Source organism: Equus quagga, chromosome 2 (assembly GCF_021613505.1).
Source record: "Equus quagga isolate Etosha38 chromosome 2, UCLA_HA_Equagga_1.0, whole genome shotgun sequence".
NCBI lineage: Eukaryota > Metazoa > Chordata > Mammalia > Perissodactyla > Equidae > Equus > Equus quagga.
This window is the reverse complement of record NC_060268.1, coordinates 177818105-177831618: the sequence shown is the minus strand read 5'-3', so window position 1 is coordinate 177831618 and position 13514 is coordinate 177818105. Positions and strand designations below refer to the sequence as shown.

Here is a 13514-nt window from a genome sequence, read left to right as displayed (position 1 = left end):
ACATTTCAAAACTTTTGAATTTGATACATGAAACAAAGATATCTTTTTTTTTTCTGTCTAATGGTTCTACCAATTACTGAAATGGGATGTTGAAGTTTCCAACTATAAATCTGTCTCCTTTTAGTCCATCAGTTTTTGTTTCATGTATTTTGAAGCTCTGTTGTTTGTGACACACGCAATAAGGATTGCTGTGTCTTCTTGGTGAATTGACCCTTTTATCATTATGCAATGTCCATCTTTAGCGCTGGGAATTATCTTTGTTCTAAAATCTACTTTATCTCATATTCATCTATCTACTTCAGTTTTCTTTTGATTAGTGTTTGAAAGGTATGTTTTTTTCCACCTTTTCACTTTTAACTTACCTATGTCGTTTTATTTGAAATGAGTTTCTCAGAGATAACATATAGTTGGGTTGTATATTTTTTTCATTCATTCTGTCAGTCACTGACTTTTAATAGATGTGTTTAGCCACTTACATTTAATGCAATTATTGATATGTTGGAATTTAAGTCTACCATTTTAATATTGTGTTTGTCCCCTCTGATTTTTGTTATATTGTGCTCCTCTTTCCTGAATTCCTATGGGTTTTTGTTAGTGCTGGTGAATCAATTTCATCAACTTCTAGTGCCATCTTCTCACTTTCCAGTGTTATATCAGACAATGCTCCACTCTATTCATAGGGTTTTCATGGAAGTTTTTTTGGAAGTGGGTAGCCAGGTCCTTCTTCCTAGTCTGTCTTAGTCTGGAACCTGTCCACCATGGGTGACTCTGCTGATATTTGAAATACCAGTGGCATAGCTTTCAGCATCATAGCAACACACAGCTGCCACAGTATAACACCTGACAGCCAGTTGGTGTGGTTCCCTGACTGGGAAACAAACCCAGGCCACAGCAGTGAGAGTGCCAAATCTTAAACATTAGACCACCAGGGCTGGCTTTTCTCTGGGTTGTTGAACATTCTTTAGTATTCCTTATTGAGTTATCTATTGTGTTTTTGAGTGTCTGCCTTTGTATTGTTTTTTATATGGTTGCTCTGGGGCAAGGCTTCTCAATCTTGGCATTGTTGACATTTGGGGCTGGATAACTCTTTCTTATATGAGATTGTCCTGCATAAGAACATTTAGCAGCATCTTGGTTTCTACCAACTAGATGGCAGTAGCATGTGTGATCATGTCTCTAAATATTGCCAGATGTCCCTGGAGGACAAAAATCCCCTGATTGAAAACTGCTGCTCTAAAGATTACAATATATGTGCACAATTCATCACAGTCCACTAGTATCAATATTTTATCACTTCAAGTGGAATGTGAAAATTTTACCATCTTTTAGGTCCCTTTATGCTTCTCCCTTTATGATGTAGATGTCTTAAATGTTACCTTTATGTACATTGAGAACCACTTCAGATGTTGTAATTTTTGCTTTCAACCATCAAGCAAAATTTTGAAAATTTAAGAACAGCCTATTACATCTACTCAAATATTCACCCTTTCTGTTATCATTTCCTTTCTGTCTGAAAAGTTTCCTTTGGCTATTCTGTTAAAGCAGGTCTGCTGGTGACAAATTCTCTTAGTTTTCTTTCATCTGAAAATGTCTGTTTTACCTTTCTTCCTAAAGGATATTTTCACTGGATATAGAATTCTGGCTTGACTGTATTCTTCTTTCAATGACTGAAAAATGTTCCACTTCCTCCTGGACTCCATAGCGATAAGAAATCACTGCCCACACTGGAAGTCCTGCCACAGTCTGTTCCAGGGTGTGGCCTGTTATTGCAAGGGAGGATGGAAGGCAGGGCTCTATCACCGCAAGGCAGTGATGCCCAGGGAGCAGGGGCAGGGGCGTGGCATTCTTCTGGTGTTCACCTGAGCTGGAGTAAGGTCAGGTGGGGTCAAATGTTTCTCTCTTACTAGTTGCCCTTGTTCCCATCTTTTGGCTAGAGATAAGAGGGTTATTCTTGGGCCTTTGTTTGTCTGGTGCCACTGGCATTTCCAGATTGGAGGCCTCTCCAGAGCCCAGACCAAGATATAGAAAAGACAAAAGTGAAAAAAAAAAAAAAAAAAACAAGAACTACTGGGTAATTCCTTGAATTCTGAGGTCCCTAGCCAGTCTACTTACGTTTTCTCCAACTTTCAGAGGCTCTGTCAGTTGCTTTATGAATTGTCTGCAGATTTTTTTTATTGTAATTTGCAGGAGAAATAGGGTGAAATGTGCTTATTCCATCTTGTCCAGACCTCATTTCTTTTTGTATTTCTTTGATTACTGGTACACTTGAACTGCTTTTTATACATCTATTAACCAATGGTTTGCTGGTAAATTGGCAGTCAAGAAAAAGCCTTGATTTGTAGATGATTTCTCTGCTGTAACAACTCCCACCATGGCCAAGTGCAAGCCGTTAACGTGATGTCACTGAACGAGGAACAGAGAATTGGCTGAGGTGAGCTAGTACCAGCCAGCTCCAGCGCACAGCTGCTATCAACCGTATATGTTCTGTGAATCATCTGTTCCTATTTGCCTATTTTTTTCTATTTGAGAGATGGAGTTTTTCTTCCTGGTTTGTAAGAGTTTATTTTCTTAATAGATTAAGAATATTTACTCTTTTCCGGTAATTTATTGTAAACGTTTTCCCTAAATGGTCTTTTTACTCATGACATTTTTTGGTATAAAAGGAATTCCAGTTTTAAATATTAAATCTGTTTATCTTTTCTTTTGTGAATTCTCCCATTCCTTTTGTGCTTGTAAAGTCCTCTCCTGTTTCAGTTTCAGTTAAGATCCACCTATAATTCCTTCTGTTTATTTGGTTAGCTGCTGACAATTCCATCTTTTACATATGTTTTCTAACCTGCCTTGGATTTACATTGCTGGAAGGTGGTGGGCATGTCCTAAATTTTTCTTGGCTATGAACTTATTTGAGAATCTGATGAAAGCTACGAACCCTCAGAAAATGCACCAGTACTCAGTAATTTGCATGCAAATTTCAGATGTGCACAGAGCCTGTAAGCCCCTTCCCCATGGGTTTCTTTACACTGAGGCTCTTTCTGTCTCCCTCTAAACAACTTGCCTGGGTACCATGTCAAACTGGGACTGTCTCTGACAGACCAAGTGATCTGAGGAAAGCCATTTCTATTTGCTGGTATCTTTTTTCCTACCAGCCGTGAATGCCTATAGAAGTGACTGCTTCAAGATTTCCTTTAAAGCAGGCCCCAAAAAGGCCTTCATTCTGTTTTATGAAACTAAGGAAATGTTACCCTTTAAACATTAGTAACTGAAAAATCCACATTTCTCACTCCAGGCTGGTGTCTGTCTGGAGCTTTTCCGAGACATATGATATGGATTAAGCTCGCGCTTTCTCTCACATCACACATAGGGAACTGGAATTAATTCCATGCAGGTGTGGCAAATATGTGGCGGTGGCTCTTGTTTGGCAGCACAGATCGAGTCCACTGACATCCTGTGCTGTTGAGTCCCCTGCCCTGTCCCACACAGCGTGACAAACACACAAACTTACCATCTCAACCTCCCAGAAGGAAAACACTATTGTAAACACGATATTGGTCAACCTCGCATCTAAAAGGTAAGTTAGTTCTTTACAGAACATGTTTGGTCTTTCCTTGAAACTTTGATTTTTAAAATCCAAGGACAGTTCCCTCAACTCCTCCTCTCGTCCACAGTGTGCTTTCCAATGCACCATTTCCTTCACAGTAAAATGACCCTCAGAATTCAAGCTTCTTGACCCAACTCCTCAGCCTTGATCAAGGAAACAAACTTTAATTTCCTCTTCATCTCGTCAGCTATTTTAGAGGAAAATAATTCAGTGTATGCATCTAGCTGGTAGCTGACTGCTGCCAAGCTCTCCTGAACCACAACCTGAGCATGAAAGGCAAAGTGGGGGCTAAGAAAAGGATGGTAAAGGGATGAAAAGAGTAAGAGCCCACAGGCGTGTGTGACCACCTACAATTGTGCACACAGGCAGGGAGCGTTGTAGAATGTCTTCGCTGTGCCTGGCGTTGAATCTGCCCTAACTTGTATATTAGGTTTGCAATCCACGCAGAACATGCACTTCAGTGGGAGGTCAGCTAGATCAGCACACGTCTGCGTATTATAAGCCACTTCAGAAGCACCAGGGGAGTTTTTCTGCACCTACTGCTGCTGGGTAGAGAGTTCATCTCAGGCTCTGGAAGGAAAAGAAAAACAGGGGAAGTTACAGGAGTGGCTACACATGAATCCCAGAAGGCTTTGAGAGACTCGTGATGGTCAATCTTAATACATTTTATGTTGTTTTCCTCTGATTACAAAAGTGTTAAAAATCATCTAACTCTGTACCCAAAAAAGTCAATTTTACTATATGATTTTTTTTTAAAGAGTAATATGTATTAAGAGGAGAAAATACAAGTGCATTCCAAGCATGTGTCTTGAGCAGAATTCTGAAAGAACCTTCTTGGGAAGAAGTGACTTCAGGCGGCAGGGTTGACCTCAGACACCAAGGCATGGGGAGGGGGAGAGATGGGATGGACGTTCAAAAGCTGTGCATAATAGAGGGAAGGGATCACTTTCCTTGACTTCAGATGAACTGACTTGACTTTCAGGAGGGAAGGGGGCCCCCAAAACACCAAGGACTCTAGGAGGAGTAACATCTGACACCAAGTTTACATTTTCCTTTTCTGATGCTGGTTCCCTTACGACATCCTCAAACCTTCAGGGAATTGTGCTAACCACCACTGCCTAGTGTCAGTCTCAAGCTGGCTAGAGAATGAAGGAGAAGCTGCAATCACACCAGGGGCAAATGTCCAGGGAGAACAGCATCCTACAGAGTCAGGCCTGAGATGCTAAGAGAAAACTAGACAGCAGTCTGGAGAAGGAGTTCAGGGTGGGAGGAAGCAGGCACCAACCCAAACACAGATACCACCCAGGGATCCTGAGAAAGGTTTGAGCAAAGACGGACTATCCTACTGTCACACAAGAGGGGGTCTCGAGTTACTAAATTTGAATGTGAAAATAAGTGTGACTCAAAGACTAGAAAATATGAGGACACTCAGGTGATATTCTTAACTGCTGAATACCAGTGTGCATAACTTTATTCCTGGATGAGAAAAGGGACAAACTCTCTAGAGAGTTTCATTAGATTTCTAGGACATATCCAACTGAAATCCTTTACACAGTTTATTTTGATTAATTGGCTTAATTAATTCATTTAAAGTTTAAATTAAAATATGTTCAATGTCACACTTAAGAAATAGATTGCTCACAGAAAATTATGTCTAGAGAAGACTGTGGTAAGAAATAGCAGATCAAAGCATAATTTTCTGCTGTGGAACTGAAATGTGTCATGATTCTAAGGGAGTATATCATAGATGTACTTCATAGATGGGATATTCTTCTAAAAAGTAAAAACCTTATGACAGTGTCACTCACTTAGCATTCATCTATTTTTTTTTAAGGTTTGCCCCATAAAATGGCATTTGAACTATACATGCTGATCTGTGGTCATATTTGGTTTGGGGTTGTTTTTATTTTTCTAAGCCCTTAGTTTCCTGGAAAATGTTAGGAAATGGTTTTCCTCCGTGCAGTCTTATCAGTGAAATATAATGAACAAACTGGCTAAGATTGTTTTTCCAGCCAGATTAGCTTTCTTAGTAAGATAATAGGAAGCAAAAAAGGACAACTGATCCGTCTCTTAGATTGATTCTTGCTGAATCAAAGTCCTTTCCTGAAACAACTGATAGGCCCAGGAGAATATTTGCCACCCCTGTTTCTGTCACTACTTGTCTGCACTGCACAAATTCCAGCAAAACAGCAATGTCAGGATTAATTTCTATTTTTATTCCTATAACCAAGTAGTGTATAAATGAATTTCTGTGTTTGAGTGTGTTACTAATTTTTTTGGTATAAGTAGCTCCTAGTTCTTTTTTGAATTGTTATAAAATAGCAGTCATTTATTGAGCACCAATTATGTGGATGGCACTACTGAGTTAAGCACTGTAGAGGCATTTCTAACCCTCTCAAGGAGCCTGGGAGGCAGATACTGCCATTAGCCCCATTCTACAGAGAGGAAAACAAGGTACAATGAGGCCAAATAGCTTGTCTAGTAAGGCCCCCAGAGGTGGAGAGCCGGGGCTCAAACCCTCGTTCTCTACCTGCAATCTTTAAATGGATGCACATACAGATGGGTGGCTGGATGGGTGTATGGGTGGCTGGATGGGAAGAAGAAACTGCAATGAAGACAGTTATGGTTAGCATATTTTAGACTAGGCTCTCACTGCCTCAGCAATCTTTATTCCTTTTCCCTGCATTTGCCACAGAGATACAAGGTGAGAAGGGGAAGGAGACGGAACCTTCTGGCATCATGCAGAGCCTCAGTCTGTCACAAGAGAGTCTTGCATTTCTCTTTTCTTTTGCTTGTAACACTATCTTGCTCCAGTCATTCTTGTCTTAATTGGTCTTTCTTGGAACCAGCCCTTGCTCAGAACCATAGCAATAGTTGAACTGCATTTCAAATATCTGTAGCATCTTAAATGAGGAAGGCTCTATGCATTTTCTGTAGAGGTGGAGATTCAGTTCCATGTTTCTGACAGACAGGACATTTCTCCTAATCAACACCTTATCTGTGTCTATAGAACATACAACGCACCATATTTTGTAAAACAAGACTGGCCAAACTTGTACAGTCTCTTCTGACTGAGACAAGACTGTAGAAAAATCAAATTTGCTTAAGTAGCCGCAGAGGGAGGGGGAGGTCTATTTCAAGGAGGTCCAAGCCCCCTCCCTCCCCAACCCCCATAAAGAGTGATGAACACTTTACACAGGCTGCTGTTGGTCAGCAACAGCTACTCATCCTTAAATCCTTTGTCAAGATAGAAATGTGAGCAAAACAAGTAATGTAGACCATGCTTTCAGAACAATCAGGTGACGGCCGGTTCGCTCTGAGGTTGAGCCACAACTTTCAAAGTTGTCTTCAACGGAATGAATTCAGCGTTTGAACGAATGAGGACTGTACACCCACGTGGGTGTCTGATATTTGACCCAGCACTCACAGAGTCTGGAAATCTGATGATTTAGGTCCCTGCTCATCAGAAATGCCAATATGTAATGAGAAAAGGAAATCCATTTGTCAAGATGTTCTCCCAAGGAAGTGAGAATGAAATACGAGAAAACTGATCTTTATAAAAGCCTTCATTACTGCAGGTAAACCAAAAGCTAATAACTGAGGAAAAGTGCTGGAAGGCATCCTTGCGTGCCTGCTCTCTGCTTTCCAGATTTCACCCTTTTGCCCAGATGTTCGCCAGGAGCCCTGCTCCCACGAGTCTCCTCGCTCACCTCCTGCCTTGGCCTGGGGTTACCTTGATACCTGTTCTACCTCATGCCAGAAGGCACAGACTGGGTTATTCATCTCCAGGCACACTAAGTCCAGTTCCTTGAGCACAGTAGACATGTAGGAAACAAGCTGAATTGATATGAATTTTAAACAGTAAAAAATACGCCTTGTCACAGTATCCGTTATTCCCTATGGGCCATCACACTCAATGAGTCATGAGTTAATAAAAATTGGAGGTACTTCCTCCTGTAAATCTAAAATGTTGCTACCAAGATCGTGGACTCCTGCTAACCTCTCCGTGCCACCTGCCCAGTACTTCTAGAAACTTAAATATCTTTGGTTTCCTATCATACACTAATTATTCATGTGACAAACCCATCTGACGGCTTTAAAAGTGTCTGTTCCATGTGGCAGCTTCCACATCTCCCTAGAGAGAGAACTTCAGAGGGAAGTCATTCAAGTGATTACAGGATTCAAAGGGGTGTTTGCGTTCTACTCATTTCTATTACTGTAAACACACAAGTTGTACGTGAAAAAATGGAGGCCTGATATTTTCCCTTTCTATCTAGTAATAGGTAATGTATGCCTATAATTTAAAATTCCAACAGTTATATAAAGGGTTATTCAGAAAACAGTCTCCCTCCCACCTCTGTCACCAGGCTCCCTTCCCAGAAGCAATCATTGTTATTAGGCTTTTTTTGTAAAATACAATTTGGAATATAGTGAAAAGTCTCCATTCCACCTGTCTCTCTCTGCAGACTGAGAGATTATGGAAAGTCTGGAAATTTTCGAATGCTCAGAATTGGAGAGAAAAGTACAATGAAACTTCGTCTGCCCATCACCCATCTCCAGCAACTGTCAGCTTGCTGTCACTCTTGTTTCATCTTAGATCCTTATTTGGAATTCAAATGACAGCACACTGTGGACCTTTTCCCACTTTGGCTATTCCATATCAGTTATATGCAGATCCACCCCAATCTTTTCTCTGGCTGCAAAGTCTTTTATTGTAGAGCCATACCGTAAATTATTTAACCTGTGCCTTCCTGATGGCCATATGGGTTATTTCCAATCCTTTGCTCCTTCAAACAGGCATATTCTTGCCCAGGTACCTTGGGCCCATGCGTGAGGATGTCAGTATGGTAACTTCCTGGGAGCACAATTGCTGTTCAAAGACCATAAATATTTAGACATTTGATAGATTAGGCAGAACTGCCTGTAAAGGAGTTGTCCCGATTTGTATTCCCCAAGCCTTCACCAACACAATGTTCAGAAATTTTCTTCTCTTTGCCAATATAATAGGTGAAAAGAAAATGGTATCTACAGTTTTCTTCCTATAAATGAGGTGGAGCATCTTTTCACAGATTTAAGATCATTTGTTTTTTCCTTTTTCATAAACTGCCTTTTCATGTCCTTTGCCATTTTTGATCGTCATGTTTAGAAAGGCCCGCTTACTCAAAGATTACACACATATTTTCCCATTTCTTACACTTTCATGATCTTTTCTCATATTTAAATATTTGATCCATCTGCTATTTATTTTAGTGTATAAAATGAAGTAGGAATCCAACTTTATTTTCTAGATGATCACTTAGGTAATCCTCAAAACCGTTTATTGTATTTGTGTCCTTATTTGTCCATTACCGGCCTGTGTTTTCTTTATTAGATTTATCTGGTTCCTTCTTGACTCCATCCCACCCCCAAAGAACCAGCTTGAGGTTTCATATGACTTGCCTTTTTCTACCGTTCACAGAGTTATTTTCCTCGCCTCTCCACAAATGTGAGATGATACCTGCTCGTTGGACTCAGTGATAGTTAAATGAAAATATCTGACTTTATGAGAATGTCTGTGTGTAATAAGTCGTTGCTAAATGATAGTTACTAATTTTTCTATTTTTCTAATTTATTATTTTCTGCTACTATCTTACCATTTCCCCTTTTCCTTTTTCCTTAGGTTTATTTTGTTTTTCTAATTTCTTAGATCCTTACTTCATTTTTATTCAAACTTTATTTATGCTATATTAATATAAGCAGTAAATCTAGGAATTTCCCTCTAAACACTGCGTTACCCATGCTCACTGGCTCTCATTTGTAGTGTTTTTAATATTTATATTTTAAAAATAGTTTGTGTTTTCTCTTTTGGCCCAAATATTGAAAATCTTTTTATTTTTATTTTTTGTTAACTTTTAAAATACTTAAAATATAGAAAAGTAAAAATAATCTAAAATTCACCCACATTTATACTACCATTGTTCTCTATGTTTTTCTCTGTATACACCTATTTAGATTTCAGATATATAATATTCACACATTCTTTTTAAAAAAATAAGAAACAACAAAACAAAGTCACTATGACTAGCTCAGCCCCCCCTACAGATACAATCACTATCATAAGTTTAGTGTTTACTTTTTATAGAAACTTTCAAATATTTTTACATAAATATGTACCCATGAACCATATATAGCATTCTGTTTTTAAGTTTACATAAATGGTATCAAACTATACTTAAGCGTCACACAATTTGTACTCATACTTAACTATATTTTACATTTATTTTTTCTTTCTGTAAGTTCTCTTTGGCTGCTCTTCAAATATGCTAACTTGTCTTTTATTTCTTTAAGCATGGTAAGAAAATTGTTCCAAAAATCCGAAATCTAAAGTCGTTGGGTATGTTGCTGCTGAGGTTTCCATTGTGTCTCACTGGCGAGTCCTTGCTTCTTTGTGAGCTTGGTTATTCTTTTGCTGTGAGCTGCTCATTTTCTTGGAAAACTATCTGGGAGCTCTTTGGCATGTAGGATGAAGGTGTGTGCCTCCAGAGAGGACGTACTTTGCCTCTACCAGGTGCCCGGGAGCAGGACCAGCTTTAGACCCTGTACATGGCTTGGGACTTATTGAGCCACCCAGCTGATGTGATTGCAGCTTCAGGTCCTCAAGGGCGATTTGTGGTTACAGGTTTATTTTCCACCTTGGTCTGCCCAGCACCACTGGAACTCTCCATGTAGTCTCCTAGGGTTAGGGAGTAGCATACATTTACTTCTAGAACATTCTTACCTGAGGTATAATCCTTTCCAGAGCCCAGCTTGACTAGGGAGAGGTCAGGAAGAGAATGCTCCCCTATTAAACTTGGGCTGGTGTTGACCTTTGACTCCTGTATCCTCAAGGTGAAAGTGTCACAGTCAAAACCCAGGTTTCCCTAATTTGGCAAATGGCTGCTGCTTCAGTCTCCTACTTAACTCTCCAGGCTTCTCCCTTCACTTCGCTGTTGGCTTGATAACATCTCACTATCTTGTAGCTCACTGATTTTAGAAAAAAATTTAAATATATTTTATCCAATAATTTTAGGGGTTTAAAGAGAGGGTAGGTCAAACATACCCAGCGTGCCATATTACTAGAAATGGAAGACCCACCTCCCACCTTTGGTTAGTTCTATAGTGTCTATATTATTACGGTTTATGTTCTACAGCCATAATTCCCACAATTTTGTTAACCTTAATTTTGTTAACATTGAAAGGATTCGATGCTCATTGATGATCGTTTTGTCACCAATCCATTCTTTTCCTGGCTGGCTGAAGTCCACTCCATTGTAATTCCTTCCAGAAGAGCTCTTGAAAAGTATATTCCCTGAATGTTTGCGCGTTCAAAGACATTTAGCTGTTGCTTTAATTTTTCGACCGCAGTGTGGGTATAAAATCAACGAATCACACTTTCTTTCCCCGAAACTCCTCTACGTGTGCTTCCTCTCTCTGCTCTGGACAACTCAGAAGCTGGCCTCTTCCTTTGTTCCTTGAGAGTGACCTGATTCTGTACGCTTGAAGTCCAGTAGCTTTCATAGGTTATTCCCTAACACTGAAGAGTCTCCATCTGATGTTCCTTCTCCCCAGGGAAACGGCGTGCCCTTTAATCCACGGATTTGACCCTATTTTGGAAAAGTTGTTACAAATTAAATCTGGGTATTTTTTCTATCTTTTCAGTTCGCTCTGTGACACCGTTTAGGTGTATGTTGTATCCCTTTTGTCTGTGGTCTTTCCGGTCACTTACTGCCTGACCCCTTGACCTGGTCCTCGTCTCTGTCAGGCAGGAAGCCCACAGCCCTGTGTGGAGCACCGTCCTGGTCCTTGGTTTTCATCATTGTGTTTTTTCTTCCCCTTTTCTCTTGAGTTTCGCCAGTTCCCTTTTACTTTCCTCATGTATACATTTTGCAGGGTAGGCTCTTAGTGAGCCTTTTGTTTATGAGGGTCCCTTCCTTCCTCTTTTTTTGTTTAGTGTGTCTAAACTCCCCTTTAAAGAGGAAGAGAACTTGCTGGAAAACCAGGAGCTGGACAGTCAAGAGAAAAGCAAGGCCAGTGCTCAGGACCAGCTCCCCGCGGTCCACTCGCTTCTCGGGGGACCATGGCACAGAGGGCTTTGAGTGATGTCGGTGAACTGGCCTTCCCTGCTCTCAGCACAGACCCTGCCCCAGGCTCGCACAGAGGGCTGGGCCGGTCTGCGCTGCTTCTCTTTCAGCCTGACACATCATGATATCTGCTCACTCCCCACTCCTGCCCCAGGCAAGGGTGACTGGTTTTCCCCTCTGTCCTCTGCCAGGTTGGCCACAGCAGGCATCCTTCCTCATAGTCTTTCCTTACCCTAGCCTGCTGGACACTTTGGGTCCCTTTCGTACAAATTCGTTTGGGGTTATAGGTTTTCCTCAAAGATGGAGTTTAGCTCATTTTTGTACAGTTTCTTTACTGTTTTCAGGTAGTTTCAGAAATAAGGGGACCAGGGTCATCTTACGGATAGGTGTAGGAGTGTTCTTTTGCAAGAGCAGATTTGTTAAGACTCCTGTTTTTTCTGAATAAAGAATAAAAAGAAATTGAGGTCTTTCCCTGAGAACCAGTTGTCCTTGGTGTTATCTCTAAGTGTATATTCCTCACAGGGCCTGAGACAGGCCAAGGATGGATAGTGAGTGCTGTTTATGCTGCCCCTGGCACTGTGTGAGCTTGTCGGGAGTTCTGTGGCATCTCTGGCATTTTCCTGTGATAATATCTGGTGTTTCTGCAGAGATCTCTCTGGATAAGCAGGATGCATTTACTCTGGCTTATCATGCACAAGTAGATAACAGTTGAGAATTCTTTGTGATGATGGTCGAGGCAAAGGCTATATTTGGATTGAAAACTTTGTTCCCAACCCTCAAAAAATTTGAAATATGTAGCTATTGCTAGAACATGAGCAGAAAATGGAGAAATGGGACAACCCTGACTAATAGCATATCTCAATTTTTCTCCAATATCTAGAAGTTGAAAAGGGAGAGAAATGGGGTTCTGAATTCCTTATTTTCTTGTTTAAAATGAAAATATGTCTAAAGGAATATTTATCGGGTGTGAACAATGTGGCTTGGAGTCATTTCTCAGCTCCCTTCAGGTTGGACTTCTCTGGACAAGCCCAGGTTCAGGTTTTGCAAAGGCAGCATGAGAAGCAATGCCTAAAAAGGAGTGTGAAAATCCCACCCCTTCCTCCAGGGTCAGAGCAGGTGCAGCTTCCCAGAAGTTTCCCTATCTCCATACGCCTGACATCTGAGAAGTGAGGATGCACCATGTGTCACCAACTCCATGTGCCACTGGGCTATTTTGTCCCAGTTAGGCCTGGTGGGAAGCTGGCACCTTATCCTGGCAGCATCTGTGTGACCTGTTTCATGTTTCCATCAAACCATCTCCTGGCATGGCAGGAGGAAGCAGAATGATACCTTTGCTGATCCCTGGGTTTGAAGTCAGAACTTTCAATCAACATCTCGACTGTTTGGGCTTTTATCACTATGGTGACCATATAATTTATCCTGGAAACCAGGACACATCTAAGAGAGTGGGATTAATAATTAAACAGGGCTGTAAACATCAATTGGGAATGTCCCAGGCAAACCAGAATAAATGGCCAACCTAATTATCTCCTAAGTTTCCATGATAAATCCAAATATATTGTGATTCATTGTAACATATATCTCTTTTTCTCCAGCATTGCAATAAAAACCTGACGTTATCTTTATTGTCAAGACTAGCTACTTATTCGTACTTAGCAGCAAAACTACTATCATTTAGTGATGAATTATTTAATCCTCAAAGCCTTTCAATTTTACAGGCCCATGCATTCATTTTTACATTACACATTAATATCTTGCTCATAGTTTTCCACCACCTTATAGGACACGCAGCTTGATTTATTGCCATAGTTTATTAC

General features: G+C 40.5%; 2 protein-coding genes across 5 annotated transcripts in view; one reads left to right on the top strand and one right to left on the bottom strand.

Annotated features, from left to right (window-relative positions):
• The window catches only part of ADAM12 (ADAM metallopeptidase domain 12), a 334852-nt gene that overhangs the window by 311407 nt on the left and 9931 nt on the right, over positions 1-13514 (top strand). The window lies entirely within an intron of this gene.
• FANK1 (fibronectin type III and ankyrin repeat domains 1) overlaps positions 837-13514 on the bottom strand; it is a 116392-nt gene continuing 103714 nt past the window's right edge. For all 4 annotated transcript variants that reach the window (XR_006887549.1, XR_006887552.1, XR_006887551.1 and 1 more), the window contains one exon: positions 837-4168. The gene's annotated coding sequence lies outside the window, so the exon portion shown is untranslated. The remainder of the gene's footprint in view (positions 4169-13514) is intronic.